General features: G+C 49.5%; 7 pseudogenes; 3 read left to right on the top strand and 4 right to left on the bottom strand.

Annotated features, from left to right (window-relative positions):
* Positions 1-1,886: 1,886 nt before the first annotated feature.
* Positions 1,887-2,005, top strand: LOC143944809 (5S ribosomal RNA; annotated as a pseudogene).
* Positions 2,006-5,553: 3,548 nt separating this feature from the next.
* LOC143955875 (5S ribosomal RNA) lies at positions 5,554-5,672 on the top strand (annotated as a pseudogene).
* A 323-nt stretch (positions 5,673-5,995) lies between these two features.
* On the top strand, positions 5,996-6,114 carry LOC143956500 (5S ribosomal RNA; annotated as a pseudogene).
* A 12,221-nt stretch (positions 6,115-18,335) lies between these two features.
* On the bottom strand, positions 18,336-18,454 carry LOC143947469 (5S ribosomal RNA; annotated as a pseudogene).
* Positions 18,455-18,777: 323 nt separating this feature from the next.
* Positions 18,778-18,895, bottom strand: LOC143945680 (5S ribosomal RNA; annotated as a pseudogene).
* Positions 18,896-22,450: 3,555 nt separating this feature from the next.
* On the bottom strand, positions 22,451-22,569 carry LOC143944071 (5S ribosomal RNA; annotated as a pseudogene).
* A 695-nt stretch (positions 22,570-23,264) lies between these two features.
* LOC143948509 (5S ribosomal RNA) lies at positions 23,265-23,383 on the bottom strand (annotated as a pseudogene).
* Positions 23,384-25,215: the final 1,832 nt, after the last annotated feature.

The raw sequence follows: 25,215 nt of genomic DNA, 5'->3' as shown, positions 1-25,215 counted from the left end.
ACCCTTTCTGTATACACTAGCTTCTCTATATGCACTGTCCTTTCTGTATACACTCGACTCTCTCTATACACTAACCTCTCTATATACACTAACATCTTTTTGTATTTGTCTTTAAACTAGCCTCTCTGTGTACCCCAGCCTCACTGTTTACTCTAGCATCTCTGTATACTCAAGCCTATCTACATACACGAAACCTGTATTCTGTATTCACTAGCCTTTCTTCTGTATGCTGTAGTCTTCTATATATACCAGCTTCTCTGTACACCCTAGCACTGTAACAGTACTAGGTTCCTGTATTACAGAAACAGAACACCAGCAATAAGGTGTATACTGTGCAGGAGGCACACAACACCGACTCTAACTTCTGCACTGCAGATGCATGTATTGCAGAAATTGAACACCAGTAATAAAGGGTAGCTTCAGGTGTGTACTGTGCAGGAGGCACATAACACCCACTGTAACAGTGCTAGGTTCCCAAGCAGTAAAGACACTGTCCCTGCCTATCGTCCTCTTTCCCTGACCACCGCAACACACTATACAAGGCCGCCATGCTGGCGGCCTTATATAGTGTGGGGTGTGTACTAAACCCCCCTGAGCTATAATTGGCCACAGGAATCCTGCCTGTGGTGAATTTTGGCTCTCCTCACACAGGATGTCACATCTGTTCTTATTATATAGAACCTATTATGCTCCTCGTAAACTTTTTCAGTTTGGCCGAACGGCCGGACGCAAGTTGCCCCCGGTGCGGGAACATGGGGGGAGACATGATGCACATGTTTTGGAGATGCCCGAAGTTGATCCGCTACTGGACAGAGGTGACAGGAACCATTGATCGGGTGGTTGGAACCTCCACCAGGATGGAGGCGAAGTATTGTCTCCTGGGATTAGTTGAAGGAGTTGGAAACCCGGGAAGTAGCCAGATGGCAGTTCTGAGATGCCTATTTCAGGCAAGGAAACTGATTGCCCAACCCTGCTTAGCCTCCAATGTTGGCAATGACTTTGTTTTTTTCGCTTGTTTCCCAAGATGACCATGTTGGCGTTTGTCAAGATGGTTGAGAGTGCCCGAAGAGATCGCCTATGGCCCCATCACCTTGAAAGTGCCTGATCTTGTCTGATCTCGGAGGCTAAGCATTGTCGGGCCTGATTAGTAACTGGATGGGAGACCAACTGGGAATACCAGGTGCCGTAGCATTCTTTTTATGTTGTTGGCGTTGACATGTTTTTTTTTTCCGCTTGTTTCCCAAGGTGATCATCTTGGCATTTGTCAAGAGGGCTGAGAGAGCCCAAAGAAATCTCCTACGGCCACATCCCCCTGAAAGCGCCCGATCTCATCTGATCTCAGAGGCTAAGCAGGGTCCGGCCTGGATAGTACCTAATTAAAGGTGCCGTAGGAATCTTTTTATATTGTTGGCTTTGACCTGTTTTTCTTTCGCTTGTTTCCCAAGTTGACCATTTTAGCATCAGTCAAGAGTTTTGAGTATGTCCCAAAGCGTTCGCCTGAGGTCACATCACCCTGAAAGCACCCGATCTCAGAGGCTAAGCAGGGTCTGGGTCAGATGGGAGACCGCCAGGGTCTATGTTGTTGGCGTTGACCTTTTTTTTTTCACTTGTTTCCCAAGATAACCATCTTGGTATTTGTCAAGAGGGTTGAGAGTGTCTAAATAGAACACCTATGGCCACATCACCCTGAAAGTGCACAATCTCATCTGATCTCAGAGGCCTAGCAGTGTACGGCCTGGTTAATACCTGTATGGGAGACCATCTGTGAATACCAGGTGCCGTAGGCTTCTTTTTATGTTTTTGGCGTTTACCTGTTTATTTTCGCTTGTTTCCCAAGGTGACCATCTTGGTGTTTAACAAGAGGGTTGAGAGTGCCCAAAGAGATCATCTACGGCCCCATCACCCTGAAAGCGCCCAATCTCATCTGATCTCAGAGGCTAAACAGTGTCGGGCCTGGTTAGTACCTGGATGGGAGACCGCCTGGAAATACCAGGTGCCATAGACTTCTTTTTTTGTTGTTGGCTTTGAACTGTTTTTTTCGCTTGTTTCTCAAGGCGACCATCTTGGCGTTTGTCAAGAGGGTTGGCCGTGTCTTGAAGAGAACGCTTACGGCCACATCACACTGAAAGCACCCGATCTCGTCTGATTTCAGAGGCTTAGCAGCATCAGGCCTGGTTAGTACCTGGATGGGAGACTGCCTGGGAAGACCAGGTGACATAGAAGGATCTGGTCTGGTTAGTGTCTTGATTGGGAGATCGCCTGGGAATACCGGATGCCGTAGGATTCTTTTTATGTTGTTGGCTTTGACCTGTTTTTTTTCCCTTGTTTCCCAAGGTGACCATCTTGGCATTTGTCAAGAGGGTTGAGAGTGCACAAAGAAATTGCCTACGGGCACAACACCCTGAAAGCGCCCAATCTCGTTTGGTCTCAGAGGCTAAGCAGGGTTGGGCCTGGTTTGTACCTGGATGGGAGACCGCCTGGTTTTTCTAAATGCTGCAGGCTTCTTTTTATGTTGTTGGCGTTGACTTGTTTTTTTTGTTTGTTTCCCAAGGTGACCATCTTGGCGTTTGTCAAGAGGGTTGAGCGTGCATTTGATCTCAGAGGCTAAGCAGGGTTGGGACCTGGTTAGTACCGGGATGGGAGACCGCCTGGGATTTCTCGATGCCATAGGCTTTTTTTTAAGTTGTTGGCATTGACTTATTTTTATTTTATTTTATTAAGTATAAGTAGAACAATATAAATATAACAGTCAACCATACAGCATGACCCAGGGTCACAATTACATGCTAACAAAAAATAGGCAGCCAAATAACTCTTTGTTCTCAGAGGGGAGTCCTACAGTTTCATGCAGAAAATAGAGAAACCCCACCTCCGACATGTAGTACAGTATAACTAGTGCAGCTCCGTTCGGACAAATGTAATCATGGAGAACAACTGGGACCACAGTGAGCCAGCTTATCATGACCTACGTGAACCAGAGCAAAATATGAGCCGGTCATGTCCAGAACCCTGGGGTTCTTCTGGGTCCCGAAGGCTAGTAAGGAGACAAGGCATAGTCAAAAGGGAGGACGGGGGAAGAAGAGAGTGCAAAGACGGAGAGAGAGGAGGTGGGGGGATGGCGACGGGGAAAAAAAGAAAAATAAAGACAAAAAGGAGGGGGGGAATGCCACCCAGGGCAGACATGGCCTACGTAGGTAAACGTTAGATGTTCAGTCGTTTTCTGGGACGGAGGCACTGCTCACCTCCCAAATGTAGTCTCGAGTACCAGTAAAATACGTCCAGGGCCTCCATGTAACACTAAATGCCTCTTCAGTGTTGTGAAGGGTGGCGGTCAATTCTTCCATCCGGAGAATATGATTGACTTTGGAATACCACAGCACCTTGGATGGGGGCTGAGGCTGCCTCCACAGTGCGGGAATGCAGGCCCGGGCGGCATTCAGGAGTTGCATCGTGAGGGTTTTTTTGTATTTTCGAACAGGCTGTTCGGTCAAGTGTAGAAGGCACGCTACTGGGAAGCCAAAAGTTCCTCAAGGTCGGGCATGCCCAGAAAAGGTGTCCCATGGTCCCCATATCTGAATTTCACCTCCAACAAACATCCGGGATCGATCTATCCATTTTATTCAGAAGGTATGGGACTCTATACCAGCGTGAGACTATCTTGTATCTTGATATTGGTTTGCGATGGAAGCTTTATGTACTAAGGTCAGGATCTTCCCTATCTGTTGTGGGGTAAATGTGATGCCTAAGTCCCTCTCCCATTTGTGGATAAATGGTGGGGGTCGACTCCTCCTCCTGACTACTCAATAGGTTGTACATTAGGGAGAGGGTGTGTCGCACAGGTTCCCTTTTGTGACAGATGGATTTATAGGGTGTCAGGTCTCTAGGAGTGTAGGGGGCCCTTTGTATGGCCAGAAGAAAGTGACGAAGTTGATAAGCACTAAACAAGTCAAGCGGAGGGTCAGAAAGCTCGGCGACAGTTTACGTGGTCGGGAGCCCTCCCGTGGGCCACACCTCTCCCAGACGCTGTTTCCCCACCACTGTCAACTGTCGCAGTTTCTTGTTGGTAAATCCCGATGGGAAGTCTGGATTACCTATAACCGGAGTCATTGGTGATGGCAGGGGAGCAATGTGTGTGCAGCAGAACAACCTCCGCACAACAGCCAACGTAGCTCCCACTACGGGGTGACCTCTGAGGTCTTTTGGTAGGGAGGACAGGAGCCACGGGGAGGTCAATAGGGGAATGGATCCATCCTCAATCTCCATCTCCACCCACTGCATGTGTGGGCCATTACAATGCCAATCAACGACTCTCGCTAGCAGAGTCACTCTGTAGTATTGTCTGAGATCTGGGAGACCCAGACCCCCCTTGTCCTTTGGTCTGGCAAACAATTGCAAACGGGCTCTGGGTGGTTTGCGCGCCCAAATAAAGTCCCGGAGCAGCACCTGCAGTTGTCTGAAAAAAATTGGGGGAACCGGATCGGTAATGTCTGGAACATGTATAAGATCCGAGGGAGGGCCATCATTTTGAATGCATTACAGCGCCCGAACCAGGTCAGTGTTAAAGCATGCCAGTTTCCCAAATCAGATTTCAGTCTATCCAGGAGAGGGACAAAATCAAGCAGGTACAATTGCGCTAAATCCGCTGCGATGTCAACGCCCAGTTAACGTATAGATTTTTCAGCCCAGTAGAATGGAAAAGAGGAGCGGAGCCTCTTGGCCTCACCATCCGGGACCGATATATTCAATACAGCCGACTTGGCGCATTTGTTTTTATAGTTTGATAGGCTGCCGTGTCGCTGTAGAGACGCAAGTATTTTGGGAAGCAAAATGTGTGGATTGGAGACGGAAAAAATTAGATCGTCAGCGTACGCCGCAATTTTGTGGTGTGCCGAGGGTTTGGATATGCCAGTAATATTCGGGTCATTCCGAACGTGACACATAAGTGGTTCCAGTGTCAGAATTAAAATTAGGGGAGACAGAGGGCACCCCTGCCTCGTCCCATTAGTGATGGGGAAAGAGTCCGAGCACCCCTCGGTCACCCGTACCGCTGCCGACGGCGTGGAGTAAAGCGACATTACCCAGCTCATCATGTTGGGGCCAAGGCCTATATGTTCCAAGGTGGCCTGCATAAAGTGCCAGGCCACCCTGTCAAAGGCCTTCTCCGCGTCCGTTGACAACATAAGCAAGGGCCTTCCCTGTACATGCGCCGCATGGATTAAATTGAGGACTCGGGCCGTATTGTCTCTAGCTTCCGACTTATTTTTATTTTTTTGCTTGTTTCCCAAGGTGACCATCTTGGCGTTTGTCAAGAGGGTTGAAAGTGCCTGAAGAGATTGCCTACGGGCACATCACCCTGAAAGCACCCGATCTCGTTTGATGTTGGAGGCTAATAGAGTCGGGCCTTGTTAGTACCTGGATGGGAGACCGCCTGGGAATACCAGGTGTCGTAGACTTCTTTTTATGTTGTTGGCGTTGACCTGTTTTTTTTTCGCTTATTTCCCAAAGTGACCATCTTGGTGTTTGTCAAGAGGGTTGAGAGTGCCTGAAGAGATTGCCTATGGCCACATCACTCTGAAAGCACCCAATCTCGTCTGATCTTGGAGGCTAAGAAGAGTCGGGCCTGGTTAGTACCTGGATGGGAGACCACCTGGGATTACCAGTTATTGTAGGCTTCTTTTTATGTTGTTGGCGTTGATTCGTTTTTTTTTTTTTTGCTTGTTTCCCAAGGTGACCATCTTGGCATTTGTCAAGAGGGTTGAGAGTGCCCAAAGAGATCGCTTACAGCAGCATCACCCTGAAAGAGCCCTATCTCTTCTCTTTTCTGAGGCTAAGAAGGGTTGGGCCTAGTTAGTACCTGGATGGGAGATGGCGTTGGAATACCAGGTGCCGTATTCTTCTTTTTATGTTGTTGACATTGACCTGTTTTTTTTTCACTTGTTTCCCAAGGTGACCATCTTGGCATTTGTCAAGAGGGTTGAGAGTGCCCGAAGAGATCACCTACGGCCCCATCACCCTGAAAGCGCCCAATCTCGTCTGATCTCGGATGCTAAACAGTGTCGGGCCTGGTTAGTACCTGCATGGGAGACCGCCTGGGAATACCAGGTGCCATAGGCTTCTGTTTTTTTTGTTTTTTTATTTAGTAGTATGCGACATACAATGCAAAGGCAACTTCACAGAATGTGTGATACAAATAGTTACAAACAAACGATCATATTGCATGGATATCAGAGCCAATGGTAAGAAGTCTGAGGAGAATAGCACGTGTACAGCTTTGCGGTCATATCAAGATGAGATTAAAGCTCCATCTCGTTGGGATCCTCTACCACTTAAAATATTATTGATACTAGCCCTGCTACCCTCGAAGAGTTTAGATATCCATAGATAGGGGAAGAGTATTGTGTAGTAGTCAAATGGGGTCGGAACATACCATTTTCTTTTCCCTTTTTTGAGTTAAGAAGGGAAATTGTAGAACTGAAAGGAGGGAGAAGGGTAAAGAGAAGATTGGGGAAGGAAATGGCAGAAAAGGAAAAGAAGGGGTAAGGGGGTGTCGTGGGTAGAGTGGATAGGATGGGGTCCCCTCCCAGGGAGCAAGAGACGCGCTCGGCTCACCAGCTCATCAGCTGTCCAACGTTTGGAACAGCGATCTCCAACGATCACCATGAGCTTACTATGTCTCGCGGAGGTATTCTTCCGAAAAGCGAAACTGGGTCCAGTAGAACCATCTGTTCCCATGCTCCTCCGTTTTATCCCTCATTGTGGCAGTCAGGTCTTCCATTCGTTCAATATCATTTACCCTTGCGAACCACTGGGTCACCATTGGAGCAGATTGCTCTTTCCACTGACTTGGGATGCAGGCCCTAGCTGCATTGAGGAGATGTTTAAGTAAGGACTTATGATAACGCTTTCTGGACATAGGAGTTAGATTGAGAAGAACTGCTGCGGGATCATTGGCTAAGTAAATGTCTGTGAACTTGTGGATGAGTCTCAGGACAGGCTGCCAGAATGTTTGTAATTTAGGACATTCCCAGAAAATGTGGAGAATGGTGCCAGTCTGTTGCCCACAGCGACAGCAGCGGTCAGATTGACCGGGGAATATTTTGGCCAACACCACCGGTGTACGATACCAGCGTGTGATCAGCTTATATGAGATCTCCTGATATTTACTGCAGAGTGACGACTTATGGGCGAAAAATAGTATTCTGTCCTTCTGTGGTTTTGGAGAATGTAGTTTGTAAGTCCCTTTTCCATTTAGCTAGGAAGGGTGGATCCGTGGAGGATTGTGCGTCTGTCAGGATTTGGTAGGACCTAGAGAGGGAACCATGAATTGGGCCATCATCCAGGCAAAGTTCCTCGAAGGGGTGGAATTGTCTAGAGAAGAACGAATGGTTAGGTAGTGATCCGAGGAAATGGATTAGCTGTCTAGCTCTCCAGCTATCCAATGCAACAGGTACTTGCTCTAGCAGTATGGTCCCCATGGGAATCAAGCCCGTGGGTCCAAGAAATAGGGCTGCTCTCAGAAGCCCTTTCGGGGCTTGCCTGGTAAAGGCCTGGTCAGACAGGCCCGGAGGGAATCTAGGATGTGCAATAATTGGGGTCATAGGAGAAGGGAAGTTAGTCAGGTGGGAAAGGTGAAAAAAACTATCCATCTCGGCGAGCGAGGGGCCAATTAACGGGTGAGTAGTCACACAGGGCTCCAATGGCCTCCCCGCCCAAGGCAGACCAGCCAGTGGAACCCGCGCCATCTCCTGCTCTAGCTTGACCCATAGCTTCAGTTCCCCATGCCGGTGTCTTATCGCATATGGTCCCCCATCGGATAGTGTCCGCTGTGTACTGCGCATGCGCAGTACACAGCAACGCAGATTCCGAAAATTGCCGTTCAGCTTCGGAGATTTTCCGAAGCTTCGTCTGCTCCGTACTGCGTATGCGCAGTACGGCGCGGACACTATATCATGGCCGGACAGTATATGGCAGAACACCGGCACCAGTCAACCACCGGTGTCATGTGCGTCGCTGTGTAATATAGAGCAGGGTCCGGGAAGCCAATACCTCCCCGCAATTTCGGTCGCAATAGCATTGCCCTACCAATACGCATATGTTTTCTGCGCCAGAGGAACTTGATAAAGATTGAGCGAACCGCATGAAAGAAAGTCTGGGGTATTTTGATAGGTAAGGCTTGTAGTAGATACAGAAGTCGTGGCATCGCGTTCATCTTCAACACATTACAGTGTCCGAACCATGACAGAGCTAGTGGGTCCCATCTTTTAAGGTCCGCTGTAAGCCCATAGGCTTCTTTTTATGTTGTTGGCTTTGACCAATTTTTTTTGCTTGTTTCTCAAGGCGACCATCTTGGCGTTTGTCAAGAGGGTTAGGCGTGTCTTGAAGAGAACGCTTACGGCCACATCAACCTGAAAGCACCCGATGTCGTCTGATTTCAGAGGCTAAGCAGCATCAGGCCTGGTTAGTACCTGGATGGGAGACTCCCTGGGAAGACCAGGTGCCATAGAAGGATCTGGTCTGGTCTGGTTAGTCTCTTTTTTTTTTTTTTATTCTTTATTTACGGATTGCAGGTAATACAAAGACAAACTGTAAAAGACATAGATCCCTCAGTTTTCCAGGTTAACAAAAATACATAGTTAATACTTCGTGGGGGACCGGGGGAAACCTAACAACTTATGTCAGCAGCAGCCCCAGCCGTGGCTAGGCCACCACATTATCCCACTCTAATGATCTGGCACCCCAGTGTCTACTTATAAACCAGGGCAGTCCCCGGGGCGATCCCCCTCAAGGCCCAGACTGAGGGGCCTCTAACATCGGTCACCTTCATTCTATTGGTCAAAGAGCTCAGCCGGGACCACCCCGAGGGCCGCCAAACCCCTGGCTGGGAAATCGAGGGAACAAGACGAAAAGATCCTTGCAATCACCATGTATTTTAATTATACTTGGGAGTTAGGGGGTAGGGAAAGAGGGGGGAGCAAATGGGCAGGAGAAGGGGATGGGGGTAGAAAGAATGAAAGTTATAGGGGGCTAACAGTGCTACGAGGCAGACGGGGGAGAGAGTGAACCAGGGTGGTATACGAGAAGGGAGAGAAAGAAAGAGGACTCCGATAGGTTCCCACGGCCGGACCCTTCCCTCTATACACGTGCCAGAGCCTACAGATAGGATCTGTATGCGTCGGAAAACCTGAACAGGCTCCAAGACAACCAACGAGCAGTGTGCTCTTCCTGCCTGTCGCCTAACGCTGATGTGAGCTGTTCCATACGGTAGATGTCGCAAACTCTTGCAAACCAGTGAGACACCAGTGGAGCGGCCTGCTGTTTCCACATGCTAGGTATACATGCCCTGGCCCCACTCAGAAGATGTTTTAAGAGAGATTTATGGTACTTCTTGCTCGAGAGTGGGGTCAGATTGAGGAAGATCGCAGCTGGGTTGTTCTGGAGATCAATAGCCGTGAGGTCATAAATGATATTGAGAACCTGTCTCCAGAAATGGGCCAGTTGAGGGCATTCCCAGAAGATATGTAGTAACGTGCCGGCTTGTTCACCGCATCTCCAGCACAAAGGGCTGTGACCGGGAAACATAGCCGCCAGGACAGTGGGGGTCCTGTACCATCGGGTCAAAATTTTATAAGCTATTTCCTGGTATTTACTACATAGGGATGACTTGTGCGCAAAAAGAAGCGCGCGGTTCTTCTGGTCTGGCGAGAGCCGGACATGCAGGTCTCGCTCCCATTTTTCCACGAACACCAGGTTACCCTGGGAGAGTTGGTCCAGTAGGATGCGATATGACAGGGAAAGAGACCCTCGGGTCGGTCCCTCTCCTGAGCATACCTCCTCAAACGATGTTAGGGGTCTGCGGAATTCGCCACTGTTTGGCAAAGATTTCAAGAAGTGGGAGAGTTGGGCAAGCTTCCACTGTCCCAGGGCCGTGGTTGCTAACGCCTCGTACATAGTGGAGACCGCTGTCCACGTCCTAGGGCCAAGAAAAGAAGAGGCCCGCACAAGGTCCCGGTCAGGGTCGAGGCGGAAAGACTTTTCCGTCATGCCGGGTTCAAAGCGTGGGTGTCCAATAATAGGAGTCATGGGCGAAGGGAAACTGGGCACGCCCGTCAGGGTAAAATATCTGTCTAGCTCTTGTAACGTTGGCTCACTGAGTGGGTGTGCCTGCGTCGCTCCCGACCAGCCCGGTCCACTCCAGGGCAAACCTGGAAATGGTACGGATTCACGCTCCAGACGAACCCACAGCTTATCCTTCAGGTGTCTGCACCAGTCAACTACTCTGTTCATGTGCACCGCCGTATAGTACCATGCCGGATCTGGGAGGCCAATCCCTCCCTTGTCTTTTGATCTGAGCAGTAATGTTCGGCTGAGTCTTGGAGGCCTGCCCTGCCATACGTATCAAATAAAGATGGAGCGCATGGCTTTAAAAAATGATTGGGGGATTTTTATCGGTAAGGCTTGTAATAGGTACAAGAGTCTGGGCATTACATTCATTTTGAGCACATTGCATCTCCCAAACCAAGAGGTCGCCAACTTTGACCACCTCTCTAGATCTACGGCAAAAAATTTTAGAAGCGGCTGGAAATTCAATTGGAAAATCAGATGTGGGTCCGGGGGAACCTTGGTACCCAGATATTGTATAGCCCCATTTGCCCAACGAAAGGGAAAATTAGTGCTTAGGCTCGTCTTGGCGTTGGTAGACAGGGAGATGTTGAGTGCTTCCGATTTCTGTAAGTTAATTTTAAAATTTGACAGGGTGCCATATCGTCTTATTTCCGCTAAGAGATTCGGCAATGTAATGTGAGGCTCCGAGACATAGAACAAGAGGTCATCTGCAAAGGCTGCGACCTTATGGTGGTGTGAGGGGGTGTCCAGTCCCTTGATGTCTATGTTCTGCCTGATGTGGTGCTGCAAGGGTTCAAGCGATAGGACAAACAAAAGGGGGGACAACGGGCATCCCTGCCTCGTTCCATTGCCAATAGTGAAAAGCGACGAGGCAAACCCATTGACCCTAACCATCGCCATCGGTGACGAGTAAAGAGCTGTAACCCATGAAAGCATGGGGGGGGGTACACCCAAGCTTCGCAGGGTGGCTAGCAAAAAAGGCCAGCTCACCCTGTCAAACGCTTTTTCTGCGTCCACAGAGAGCAACATAATCAGTAGTTTAAGGCGTCTGGCGCGTTCTATAACATTGATTGTCCTGGTAGTGTTGTCTCGGGCTTCCCTGTTACGAATAAACCCCACCTGATCCAGAGGTATCAGGCGTTGGAGAATGGGCGCCAACCGCTCCGCCAGTATCTCAGTGAAGAGCTTAAGGTCGCTGTTTAATAAGGAGATGGGCCTGTAGTTCGCACAGAGAAGCGGATCCTTCTCCGGCTTGGGTATGACCGAGATGCTTGCCTGCAACAGCTCCGGTGGAAAGGTCTGGCCCTCCAATAGGGCGTTAAAAGCTGACACAAACGGCGTGGACAACAGGGAGAGGAAGGCCTTATAATAAGGGACCGTAAACCCATCTGGGCCTGGTGCCTTGCCCTTGGGTGAGTCTCTTAACGCTGCCGACAATTCCTCCGGGGAGATAGGTTGCGAGAGAAGCTCTATCTCTTCCTGTGTCAGCGACGGGAGGTTTGCCGAAGCTAGGTACTCGTCAATGGCCGCTGTGCCGGCCTGGAGGGCGTCTCCTGAGTCCCGGGGGTGCAAGTTATAAAGGGCTTCATAGAAAGATCGGAAACACTCCGCTATCTCCCGTGAATCATGAAGCTTGGCACCCGAAGGGGAGGTTATGGTTGGAATGAAGGACGCGTTGCGTTGGGCACGCAGGGAGTTCGCTAGGGACCTACTACACTTGTCTCCATATTCATAATACGTCCTGCGGACCCACATGAGTCTGGTTCTAGCCTGAAAGAGAGAGAAATCTCTGATTTGTTCTCTAAGATCTCTCACCTCCACCTCCAGCGCAGCAGTCGGCTGGGATTTGTGTCGTTGTTCACACGCATGCAACTTGGCAATAAGTTTGGAGAGAGCCTCAGTTTTGGCCACTTTGAGTCTATGACCATGTTTAATAAGAATGCCCCTAATGTAGCATTTATGAGCCGCCCATAACATGAGGGGGTTGGAAACAGAATCACGGTTATGATCAAAGTAACTTTCTAATTCCCTAAGCAGGTCTGCGTGGGTCTCAGGGTCCTTCAGGAGAGACTCGTTCAGTCTCCACCAGGACTGACCACGCGACTCCTGTTGTAGCTTCAGCATCAAAGAAATCGGGGCATGGTCAGACAGGGCTATGTGGCCTATCTGAGCGTCTGTAAACCGCCGGGATAGCATTGTGGGTGACTAAAAACATATCTATACGTGAGTAAGAACCATGAGCGGTGAAAAAGAACGTATAGTCCCTATCCTGTGGGTGAAGCGTACGCCACACATCGATCAGTCGGTGGGAGTGTAGCAGTTCTCTTATGTGTGAACGCGTTCTCGCAGAAATCGCAGAGGTGCCCAATGATGAGTCTCTGCGGGGGTCCAAGGTGAGGTTAAAGTCCCCCCCAACGATCAAAGTACCCTCCGAGAATGCAGCCAGGGCATCCAAGCATGCTTCTAAGGCCGGCAGCTGGTCCACATTCGGCATGTATAGGTTGGCAAGAGTAAAAGTTTGCGAGTGGAGAGTTCCCTTAATGAAGAGATATCTCCCTTCACTATCGGCTTGGACAGCTAACAGGCGCCACGGCAAGTTTTTAGCAAGAACACACACTCCTCTCGATTTGGAAGTAGGGGACGTGCTGTGGTGGGCCAGGGGGAAGTGCTTACTATAAAGCCGTGGTATTTGGTCTGTCCTGAAATGGGTCTCCTGGAGGAAAACTATTTGGGGCTTCATCCGCCACAATTATGTCAGGCAGCTGGACCTTTTTTCAGGTACATTCAGCCCTTTCACATTCCAGGAAACCAGCTTCAGGGCCATGACGGCAGTGGTACCCGGCCGGCGGTCCCCACCAGAGTCAGTAGTAGAAATAGAGTTCAAGCACAGAGGAAGAGGAGGAGAAAAAGGAAAAGCAGTAACGAAGCGGAGAAGGTCCGGAGTTAGTAGGGAGGAGGAGGGTAGGAGGGGTGGGGATAGATCGGGGAATTGCTAAAGCTCCTATCGGAGAGAAAGAAAAAGAAGAGAAAAGATGCTCCAAATAGTGTAAAATCATTTATTAAAACAAAAATATAAAACAAGAGATGCACTTACAAACATGAAAGAACATCGGGCATATCATCAAACTGGGCAAGCGTCGGCCGATCGCGAACACCAATCGATATCCCTTCTGGTACCAGTTCACATGAGGCAAGTCAGCGTGTCACGCCACCCAACGCGTTTCGTGAAAAATTCACGTCGTCTGGGGTCTGGCAGTCGCAATCGGGCGTGCACGGAGCTTCTTTGGCATCTTAACTACGACATCAAACGCATTATAGAACATCACTGCAGCAGGTATCGGGCAGTTAACAACAGTAGAACAGTGCATAATTAGACCAACATATTAAACTTTTCAACACAGAGTATAGATAACTTTATACCACCCAGGCACCCACCCCTCCCCCCCCCCCCCCCCCCAAAAAAAAGGAAAAAAAAAAAAGGAAAAAAGGGGGGGGGGGGAGGAGAGGGGGAGGGAGCAGGAACGCCGCCCAGGGGCACCCGGGGGGCACCACCAGGCAGTCCAAAAACACAAAGAGCGCCGAGACTAGGGCACCTGTAGATAAACAGTAACGAGAATGGTGAACAGTACCGCCAATAACTCAGGGCTTCGTCCAGGAAGCGCAGTGTCCAACTGTGTTCTTCCAATGTCCTTCCTCTCCCCTAGCGGGGGCGCTGGGAACAATGGCCCGTGGAATGGTAAATAACACAAAGCTGGATACTCCAGCCATCCATGTTGGTAGAGAAAACAAAACAAAATAAAAAAAGGGTATAACACAGGAATAACGGAAAATTACTGTACTCTCTCAGGGTTCACGATCTTGAGGGGCCTGCGATCTCTGAAGTTGGGATCGACGGTGGCGTCTCACTCTCTGTGGCCTGGTTGAGGGGTTGTTCGTCGGGGCCACTGCTCCCTGGGGGACAACAGGAGCCAACCAGTCGGTGACCTGAACCGAGGGCAGGCCCAAAGCCTCCAGAAAGGACGGGACCTCCGAAGGGTGTCGTAGCGCAAGGGGCCTCCCATTTTTGCGCACTATAAGGTGAAACGGATGGCCCCACTTGTATGGAATCCTCCGTTCAGTTAGGTGTTCCAGAAGGGGTCGCAGACAGCGTCTCATCTGGAGGGTCTTGCGGGATACATCTGGCAGAAGGGTGACTTGGGCCCCGTCAAAATCAATGCTGCCTTTGCGCCACGCCGCTTGCAGGACATCCTCCCTAACTGAGTAATTGTGGAGACAGCATAAAACGTCACGTGGCCGGTTCTCTGTGGGGCTCCTGGGGCCCAGGGTCCTGTGGACTCTATCAATGGCTGTTACTGTGTCAACAGCGCGGTCCAGACAGGCGTTAAATATAGCTGTAACTGTGGCTTTGAGGTCTGCCTGGCCAGTGGCTTCGGGCAAGTCTCTGATCCTGATGTTGCGTCTGCGGTTGCGATTCTCAAGGTCATCCACTAGGAGTTGCAACTGTGCGACTCTGTCAGCAAGGGTATCATGTGCGGCTTGCAGGCCAGAAACATCAGTGGTCAGGGAGGTCACATCCGATGCCAGGGTGGTCACCCGCTCGTTCGTAGCCGACACGTCACGTTTGACCCCTGCGATTTCATGTCGCAAGGTCGTTTCTACCCTGGCTGCCATACAGCTAAAGTCTGCTTTAGTGGGAAGGTTTTGGAGTAAAGCTAGGATGGCCTTGTCCCCCAATAATTCCGGTGTTGGTGGCAGCGGTGGTTCCCCCTGTGTGTCTGAGGCGAGAGCAGCCTGGCCATTCGGTCCTGGGATGAGGCTTCCACTGCAGGAGGGTCTCTGGGACAGTTGGGAGTTGTGAGGGAACCAGGGTGGCAGGCCGCTATGGTCCGGGCTGTCAAGCGAGGCCATGGACAGTGAGCGGGGGAGACACGGGGACAAGTCACTAGGCGGGGAGAACGGGGGCATGTCGTGTCCCTGCATAGCAGTCTGCTCACCTTCCCTCTGTGCCGCGTGTCCTGGAGCGCCGGAGGCCGCGGGCGCCATCTTGGCTGGATCCGGCGTGGAGGCCGGAGGCTGCAGCGAGACCAAGTACCTGTCCATGGCAGCAGCGGCGGACCCCGCTCGGCTGGCTGTGTTCCGCCAAAGCGCGGGGATGTCGGCGATGCCGAAATATGCGACCAGACTGTGGTAAAGGGGTGCGGAGGGGTCAGGGACCGGGAGCTCCGGAAAAGAGCGTCCTCACTCCTTCATGCCTAGGCCACGCCCCCCCTGGTTAGTGTCTTGATTGGGAGATCGCCTGGGAATACTGGATGCCGTAGGCTTCTTTTTATGTTGTTGGCTTTGACCTGTTTTTTTTAGCTTGTTTCCCAAGGTGACCATCTTGGCCTTTGTCAAGAGGCTTCAGAGTGCCCAAAGAGAGTGCCTACGGCCAAATCACCTATATAGTATCTTATATATAATAACTAAAAATATTATTTATTATTATAGATATAGATATATAGTATAGTGATTTGGCCGTAGGCACTCTCTTTGGGCACTCTGAAGCCTCTTGACAAACGCCAAGATGGTCACCTTGGGAAACAAGCTAAAAAAAACAGGTCAAAGCCAACAACATAAAAAGAAGCCTACGGCATCCAGTATTCCCAGGCGATCTCCCAATCAAGACACTAACCAGACCAGATCCTTCTATGGCACCTGGTCTTCCCAGGGAGTCTCCCATCCAGGTACTAACCAGGCCTGACGCTGCTTAGCCTCTGAAATCAGACGAGATCGGGTGCTTTCAGGTTGATGTGGCCGTAAGCGTTCTCTTCAAGACACGCCCAACCCTCTTGACAAACGCCAAGATAGTCGCCTTGAGAAACAAGCAAAAAAAACAGGTCAAAGCCAACAACATAAAAAGAAGCCTATGGGCTTACAGCGGACCTTAAAAGATGGGACCCACTAGCTCTGTCATGGTTCGGACGCTGTAATGTGTTGAAGATGAACGCGATGCCACGACTTCTGTATCTACTACAAGCCTTACCTATCAAAATACCCCAGACTTTCTTTCATGCGGTTCGCTCAATCTTTATCAAGTTCCTCTGGCGCGGAAAACATATGCGTATTGGTAGGGCAATGCTATTGCGACCGAAATTGCGGGGAGGTATTGGCTTCCCGGACCCTGCTCTATATTACACAGCGACGCACATGACACCGGTGGTTGACTGGTGCCGGTGTTCTGCCATATACTGTCCGGCCATGATATAGTGTCCGCGCCGTACTGCGCATGCGCAGTACGGAGCAGACGAAGCTTCAGAAAATCTCCGAAGCTGAACGGCGCCTGCGCGGTGAGTGGAGGTGGTAGCCCCACCATCCAAGCGGACATAGGGTTGTGAATATTAGAGGGCCCCTCGCAGGCGAGCTTTGCTCGCCACGCTTCGGGCTCGGCCTCGCTGCGCTCGGCTCTTTTATATTCTTACTCTATGTCCACTTGGATAGTGGGGATAGAACCTGGACTCAGTGCGCAGGCGCCGTTCATGCTCGGCAATTTTCGGAATCTGTGTTGCTGTGTACTGCGCATGCGCAGTACACAGCGGACACTATCCGATGGGGGACCATATGTGATAAGACACCGGCATGGGGAACTGAAGCTATGGGTCAAGCTAGAGCAGGAGATGGCGCGGGTTCCACTGGCTGGTCTGCCTTGGGCGGGGAGGCCATTGGAGCCCTGTGTGACTACTCACCCGTTAATTGGCCCCTCGCTCGCCGAGATGGATAGTTTTTTTCACCTTTCCCACCTGACTAACTTCCCTTCTCCTATGACCCCAATTATTGGACATCCTAGATTCCCTCCGGGCCTGTCTGACCAGGCCTTTACCAGGCAAGCCCCGAAAGGGCTTCTGAGAGCAGCCCTATTTCTTGGACCCACGGGCTTGATTCCCACGGGGACCATACTGCTAGAGCAAGTACCTGTTGCATTGGATAGCTGGAGAGCTAGACAGCTAATCCATTTCCTCGGATCACTACCTAACCATTCGTTCTTCTCTAGACAATTCCACCCCTTCGAGGAACTTTGCCTGGATGATGGCCCAATTCGTGGTTCCCTCCAAATCCTGACAGACGCACAATCCTCCACGGATCCACCCTTCCTAGCTAAATGGAAAAGGGACTTACAAACTACATTCTCCAAACTACAGAAGGACAGAATACTCTTTTTCGCCCATAAGTCGTCACTCTGCAGTAAATATCAGGAGATCTCATATAAGCTGATCACACGCTGGTATCGTACACCGGTGGTGTTGGCCAAAATATTCCCCGGTCAATCTGACCGCTGCTGTCGCTGTGGGCAACAGGCTGGCACCATTCTCCACATTTTCTGGGAATGCCCTAAATTACAAACATTCGGGCAGCCTGTCCTGAGACTCATCCACAAGTTCACAGACATTTCCTTAGCCAATGATCCCGCAGCAGTTCTTCTCAATCTAACTCCTATGTCGAGAAAGCGTTATCATAAGTCCTTACTTAAACATCTCCTCAAGGCAGCTAGGGCCTGCATCCCAAGTCAGTGGAAAGAGCAATCTGCTCCAATGGTGACCCAGTGGTTCGCAAGGGTAAATGATATTGAACGAATGGAAGACCTGACTGCCACAATGAGGGATAAAACGGAGGAGCATGGGAACAGATGGTTCTACTGGACCCAGTTTCGCTTTTCGGAAGAATACCTCCGCGAGACATAGTAAGCTCATGGTGATCGTTGGAGATCGCTGTTCCAAACGTTGGACAGCTGATGAGCTGGTGAGCCGAGGGCGTCTCTTGCTCCCTGGTAGGGGACCCCATCCTATCCACTCTACCCACGACACCCCCTTACCCCTTCTTTTCCTTTTCTGCCATTTCCTTCCCCAATCTTCTCTTTACCCTTCTCCCTCCTTTCAGTTCTACTATTTCCCTTCTTAACTCAAAAAAGGGAAAAGAAAATGGTATGTTCCGACCCCATTTGACTACTACACAATACTCTTCCTCTATCTATGGATATCTAAACTCTTCGAGGGTAGCAGGGCTAGTATCAATAATATTTTAAGTGGTAGAGGATCCCAACGAGATGGAGCTTTAATCTCATCTTGATATGACCGCAAAGCTGTACACGTGCTATTCTCATCAGACTTCTTACCATTGGCTCTGATATCCATGCAATATGATCATTTATATACTACTAAATAAAAAAATAAAAAAACAGAAGCCTATGGCACCTGGTATTCCCAGGCGGTCTCCCATCCAGGTACTAACCAGGCCCGACACTGTTTAGCATCCGAGATCAGACGAGATTGGGCGCTTTCAGGGTGATGGGGCCATAGGTGATCTCTTCGGGCACTCTCAACCCTCTTGACAAATGCCAAGATGGTCACCTTGGGAAACAAGTGAAAAAAAAAAACAGGTCAATGTCAACAACATAAAAAGAAGAATACGGCACCTGGTATTCCAACGCCATCTCCCATCCAGGTACTAACTAGGCCCAACCCTTCTTAGCCTCAGAGAAGAGAAGAGATAGGGCTCTTTCAGGGTGATGCTGCTGTAAGCGATCTCTTTGGGCACTCTCAACCCTCTTGACAAATGCCAAGATGGTCACCTTGGGAAACAAGCAAAAAAAAAAAACGAATCAACGCCAACAACATAAAAAGAAGCCTACAATAACTGGTAATCCCAGGTGGTCTCCCATCCAGGTACTAACCAGCCCGACTGTTCTTAGCCTCCAAGATCAGACGAGATTGGGTGCTTTCAGAGTGATGTGGCCATAGGCAATCTCTTCAGGCACTCTCAACCCTCTTGACAAACACCAAGATGGTCACTTTGGGAAATAAGCGAAAAAAAAACAGGTCAACGCCAACAACATAAAAAGAAGTCTACGACACCTGGTATTCCCAGGCGGTCTCCCATCCAGGTACTAACAAGGCCCGACTCTATTAGCCTCCAACATCAAACAAGATCGGGTGCTTTCAGGGTGATGTGCCCGTAGGCAATCTCTTCAGGCACTTTCAACCCTCTTGACAAACGCCAAGATGGTCACCTTGGGAAACAAGCAAAAAAATATAAATAAGTCGGAAGCTAGAGACAATACGGCCCGAGTCCTCAATTTAATCCATGCGGCGCATGTACAGGGAAGGCCCTTGCTTATGTTGTCAACGGACGCGGAGAAGGCCTTTGACAGGGTGGCCTGGCACTTTATGCAGGCCACCCTGGAACATATAGGTCTTGGCCCCAACATGATGAGCTGGGTAATGTCGCTTTACTCCACGCCGTCGGCAGCGGTACGGGTGACCGAGGGGTGCTCGGACTCTTTCCCCATCACTAATGGGACGAGGCAGGGGTGCCCTCTGTCTCCCCTAATTTTAATTCTGACACTGGAACCACTTATGTGTCACGTTTGGAATGACCTGAATATTACTGGCATATCCAAACCCTCGGCACACCACAAAATTGCGGCGTACGCTGACGATCTAATTTTTTCCGTCTCCAATCCACACATTTTGCTTCCCAAAATACTTGCGTCTCTACAGCGACACGGCAGCCTATCAAACTATAAAAACAATTGCGCCAAGTCGGCTGTATTGAATATATCGGTCCCGGATGGTGAGGCCAAGAGGCTCCGGTCCGCTTTTCCATTCTACTGGGCTGAAAAATCTATACGTTAACTGGGCATTGACATCGCAGCGGATTTAGCGCAATTGTACCTGCTTAATTTTGTCCCTCTCCTGGATAGACTGAAATCTGATTTGGGAAACTGGCATGCTTTAACACTGATCTGGTTCGGGCGCTGTAATGCATTCAAAATGATGGCCCTCCCTCGGATCTTATACATGTTCCAGACATTACCGATCCGGTTACCCCCAATTTTTTTCAGACAACTGCAGGTGCTGCTCCGGGACTTTATTTGGGCGCGCAAACCGCCCAGAGCCCATTTGCAATTGCTTGCCAGACCAAAGGACAAGGGGGGTCTGGGTCTCCCAGATCTGAGACAATACTACAGAGTGACTCTGCTAGCGAGAGTCGTTGATTGGCATTGTAATGGCCCACACAAGCAGTGGGTGGAGATGGAGATTGAGGATGGTTCCATTCCCCTATTGACCTCCCCGTGGCTCCTATCCTCCCTACCAAAAGACCTCAGAGGTCACCCCGTAGTGGGAGCTACGTTGGCTGTTGTGCGGAGGTTGTTCCGCTGCACACACATTGCTCCCCTGCCATCACCAATGACTCCGGTTATAGGTAATCCAGACTTCCCACCGGGATTTACCAACAAGAATCTGCGACAGTTGACAGTGGTGGGGAAACAGCGTCTGGGAGAGGTGTGGTCCACGGGAGGGCTCCCGACCACGCAAACTGTCGTCGAGCTTTCTGACCCTCCGCTTGACTTGTTTAGTGCTTATCAACTTCGTCACTTTCTTCTGGCCATACAAAGGGCCCCCTACACTCCTAGAGACCTGACACCCTATAAATCCATCTGTCACAAAAGGGAACCTGTGCGACACACCCTCTCCCTCCTGTACAACCTATTGAGTAGTCAGGAGGAGGAGTCGACCCCCACCATTTATCCACAAATGGGAGAGGGACTTAGGCATCACATTTACCCCACAACAGATAGGGAAGATCCTGACCTTAGTACATAAAGCTTCCATCGCAAACCAATATCAAGATACAAGATAGTCTCACGCTGGTATAGAGTCCCATACCTTCTGAATAAAATGGATAGATCGATCCCGGATGTTTGTTGGAGGTGAAATTCAGATATGGGGACCATGGGACACCTTTTCTGGGCATGCCCAACCTTGAGGAACTTTTGGCTTCCCAGTAGCGTGCCTTCTACACTTGACCGAACAGCCTGTTCGAAAATACAATAAAAACCCCACGATGCAACTCCTGAATGCCGCCCGGGCCTGCATTCCCGCACTGTGGAGGCAGCCTCAGCCCCCATCCAAGGTGCTGTGGTATTCCAAAGTCAATCATATTCTCCGGATGGAAGAATTGACCGCCACCCTTCACAACACTGAAGAGGCATTTAGTGTTACATGGAGGCCCTGGAGGTACTTTACTGGTACTCGAGACTACATTCGGGAGGTGAGCAGTGCCTCCGTCCCAGAAAACGACTGAACATCTAACGTTTACCTACGTAGGCCATGTCTGCCCTGGGTGGCATTCCACCCCTCCCTTTTTGTCTTTATTTTTCCTTTTTTCCCCGCCGCCATCCCCCCACCTCCTCTCTCTCCGTCTTTGCACTCTCTTCTTCCCCCGTCCTCCCTTTTAACTATGCCTTGTCTCCTTACTAGCCTTCGGGACCCAGAAGAACCCCAGGGTTCTGGACATGACCGGCTCATATTTTACTCTGGTTCACGTAGGTCATGATAAGCTGGCTCGCTGTGGTCCCAGTTGTTCTCCATGATTACATTTGTCTGAACGGAGCTGCACTAGTTATACTGTACTACATGTCGGAGGTGGGGTTTCTCTATTTTCTGCATGAAACTGTAGGACTCCCCTCTGAGAACCCAGAGTTATTTGGCTGCCTATTTTTTGTTAGCATGTAATTGTGACCCTGGGTCATGCTGTATGGTTGACTGTTATATTTATGTTGTTCTACTTAATAAAAGAATAATAAAAATAAAAAAAATAAGTCAATGCCAACAGCTTAAAACTAAAGCCTATGGCATCGAGAAATCCCAGGCAGTCTCCCATCCAGGTACTAACCATGTCCCAACCCTGCTTAGCCTCTGAGATAAAATGCACGCTCAACCCTCTTGACAAACGCCAAGATGGTCACCTTGGGAAACAAACAAAAAAAACAAGTCAACGCCAACAACATAAAAAGAAGCCTGCGGCATCTGGAAAACCCAGGCGGTCTCCCATCCAGGTACAAACCAGGCCCAACCCTGCTTAGCCTCTGAGACCAAGCGAGATTGGGCGCTTTCAGGGTGTTGTGCCCGTAGGCAATTTCTTTGTGCACTCTCAACCCTTTTGACAAATGCCAAGATGGTCACCTTGGGAAACAAGGGAAAAAAAACAGGTCAAAGCCAACAACATAAAAAGAATCCTACGGTATCCGGTATTCCCAGGCGATCTCCCAATCAAGATACTAACCAGACCAGATCCTTCTATGCCACCTGGTCTTCCCAGGCAGTCTCCCATCCAGGTACTAACCAGGCCTGATGCTGCTAAGCCTCTGAAATCAGACGAGATCGGGTGCTTTCAGGGTGATGTGGCCGTAAGTGTTCTCTTCAAGACACGCCCAACCCTCTTGACAAACGCCAAGATGGTCGCCTTGAGAAACAAGCGAAAAAAACAGTTCAAAGCCAACAACAAAAAAAGAAGCCTATGGCACCTGGTATTTCCAGGCGGTCTCCCATCCAGGTACTAACCAGGCCCGACACTGTTTAGCCTCTGAGATCAGATGAGATTGGGCGCTTTCAGGGTGATGGGGCCGTAGGTGATCTCTTTGGGCACTCTCAACCCTCTTGTTAAGCGCCAAGATGGTCACCTTGGGAAACAAGCGAAAATAAACAGGTAAACGCCAACAACATAAAAAGAAGCCTACGGCACCTGGTATTCACAGATGGTCTCCCATACAGGTATTAACCAGGCCGTACACTGCTAGGCCTCCGAGATCAGATGAGATTGTGCGCTTTCAGGGTGATGTGGCCATAGGTGTTCTATTTAGACACTCTCAACCCTCTTGACAAATACCAAGATGGTTATCTTGGGAAACAAGTGAAAAAAAAAAGGTCAACGCCAACAACATAGACCCTGCCGGTCTCCCATCTGACCCAGACCCTGCTTAGCCTCTGAGATCGGGCGCTTTCAGGGTGATGTGACCTCAGGCGAACGCTTTGGGACATACTCAAAACTCTTGACTGATGCTAAAATGGTCACCTTGGGAAACAAGCGAAAGAAAAACAGGTCAAAGCCATTAATATAAAAAGATTCCTACGGCACCTTTAATTAGGTACTATCCAGGCCGGACCCTGCTTAGCCTCTGAGATCAGATGAGATCGGGCGCTTTCAGGGGGATGTGGCCGTAGGAGATTTCTTTGGGCTCTCTCAGCCCTCTTGACAAATGCCAGGATGATCACCTTGGGAAACAAGCGGAAAAAAAAAACCATGTCAACGCCAACAACATAAAAAGAATCCTACGGCACCTGGTATTCCCAGTTGGTCTCCCATCCAGTTACTAATCAGGCCCGACAATGCTTAGCCTCCGAGATCAGACAAGATCAGGCACTTTCAAGGTGATGGGGCCATAGGCAATCTCTTCGGGCACTCTCAACCATCTTGACAAACGCCAACATGGTCATCTTGGGAAACAAGCGAAAAAAACCAAGTCATTGCCAACATTGGAGGCTAAGCAGGGTTGAGCAATCAGTTTCCTTGCCTGAAATAGGCATCTCAGAACTGCCATCTGGCTACTTCCCGGGTTTCCAACTCCTTCAACTAATCCCAGGAGACAATACTTCGCCTCCATCCTGGTGGAGGTTCCAACCACCCGATCAATGGTTCCTGTCACCTCTGTCCAGTAGCGGATCAACTTCGGGCATCTCCAAAACATGTGCATCATGTCTCCCCCCATGTTCCCGCACCGGGGGCAACTTGCGTCCGGCCGTTCGGCCAAACTGAAAAAGTTTACGAGGAGCATAATAGGTTCTATATAATAAGAACAGATGTGACATCCTCTGTGAGGAGAGCCACAATTCACCACAGGCAGGATTCCTGTGGCCAATTATAGCTCAGGGGGGTTTAGTACACACCCCACACAATATAAGGCCGCCAGCGCGGCGGCCTTGTATAGTGTGTTGCGGTGGTCAGGGAAAGAGGACGATAGGCAGGGACAGCGTCTTTACTGCTAGGGAACCTAGCACTGTTACAGTGGGTGTTATGTGCCTCCTGCACAGTACACAGCTGAAGCTACCCTTTATTACTGGTGTTCAATTTCTGCAATACATGCATCTGCAGTGCAGAAGTTAGAGTCGGTGTTGTGTGCCTCCTGCACAGTATACACCTTATTGCTGGTGTTCTGTTTCTGTAATACAGGAACCTAGCACTGTTACAGTGCTAGGGTGTACAGAGAAGCTGGTATATATAGAAGACTACAGCATACAGAAGAAAGGCTAGTGAATACAGAATACAGGTTTCGTGTATGTAGATAGGCTTGAGTATACAGAGATGCTAGAGTAAACAGTGAGGCTGGGGTACACAGAGAGGCTAGTTTAAAGACAAATACAAAGATGTTAGTGTATATAGAGAGGTTAGTGTATAGAGAGAGTCGAGTGTATACAGAAAGGACAGTGCATATAGAGAAGCTAGTGTATACAGAAAGGGTATACATGAAAGCTGACATTCTATACAGAAGACTGGGTAGTGTATACAGAGAGTCTAGTGGGTACAGAAGACAGGCTGGTGTATTCTAGCTAGTTTTTACAGTCTAGTGTATACAGAAGACAGGCTGTGGTATACAGAGAGTTTAGTGTATTCAGAGAGTCTAGCGTATACAGTCGGCGAGTGTATACATAAGACTGGCTAGTTTACACAGTGTTTACAGAGATGCAAGGGTGTACAGAGAAGCTGGTATATATAGAAGACTACAGCATACAGAAGAAAGGCTAGTTAATACACAATACAGAAGACACGTGTATGTAGATAGGCTTGAGTATACAGAGATGCTAGAGTAAACAGTGAGGCTGGGGTACACAGAGAGGCTAATTTAAAGAGAGGCTAGTATATACAAAGATGTTAGTGTATATAGAGAGGTTAATGTATATAGAGGGTCGAGAGTATACAGAAAGGACAGTGCATATAGAGAAACTAGTGTATACAGAAGACAGGCTTGGGTATACATCAAAGCTGACAGTGTATACAGAAGACTGGGTAGTGCATACAGAGAGTCTATTGGGTAAAGAAGACAGGCTGGTGTATTCTAGCTAGTTTTTACAGTCTAATGTATACAGAAGACAGGCTGTGGTATACTGAGGGTTTAGTGTATTCAGAGAGTCTAGTGTACAGAGATGCAAGGGTGTACAGAGAAGCAGGAAGCTAGTATATATAAGGCTAGTGAATACAGGCTAGTGAATGCAGATAGGCTTG

This window comes from Lithobates pipiens, unplaced genomic scaffold (assembly GCF_037356315.1).
Source record: "Lithobates pipiens isolate NorthernLeopardFrog02 unplaced genomic scaffold, aLitPip1_a1.2 Scaffold_10, whole genome shotgun sequence".
NCBI lineage: Eukaryota > Metazoa > Chordata > Amphibia > Anura > Ranidae > Lithobates > Lithobates pipiens.
Note: the sequence above shows the minus strand (reverse complement) of the source record. Positions and strands in the feature narration are given on the sequence as shown.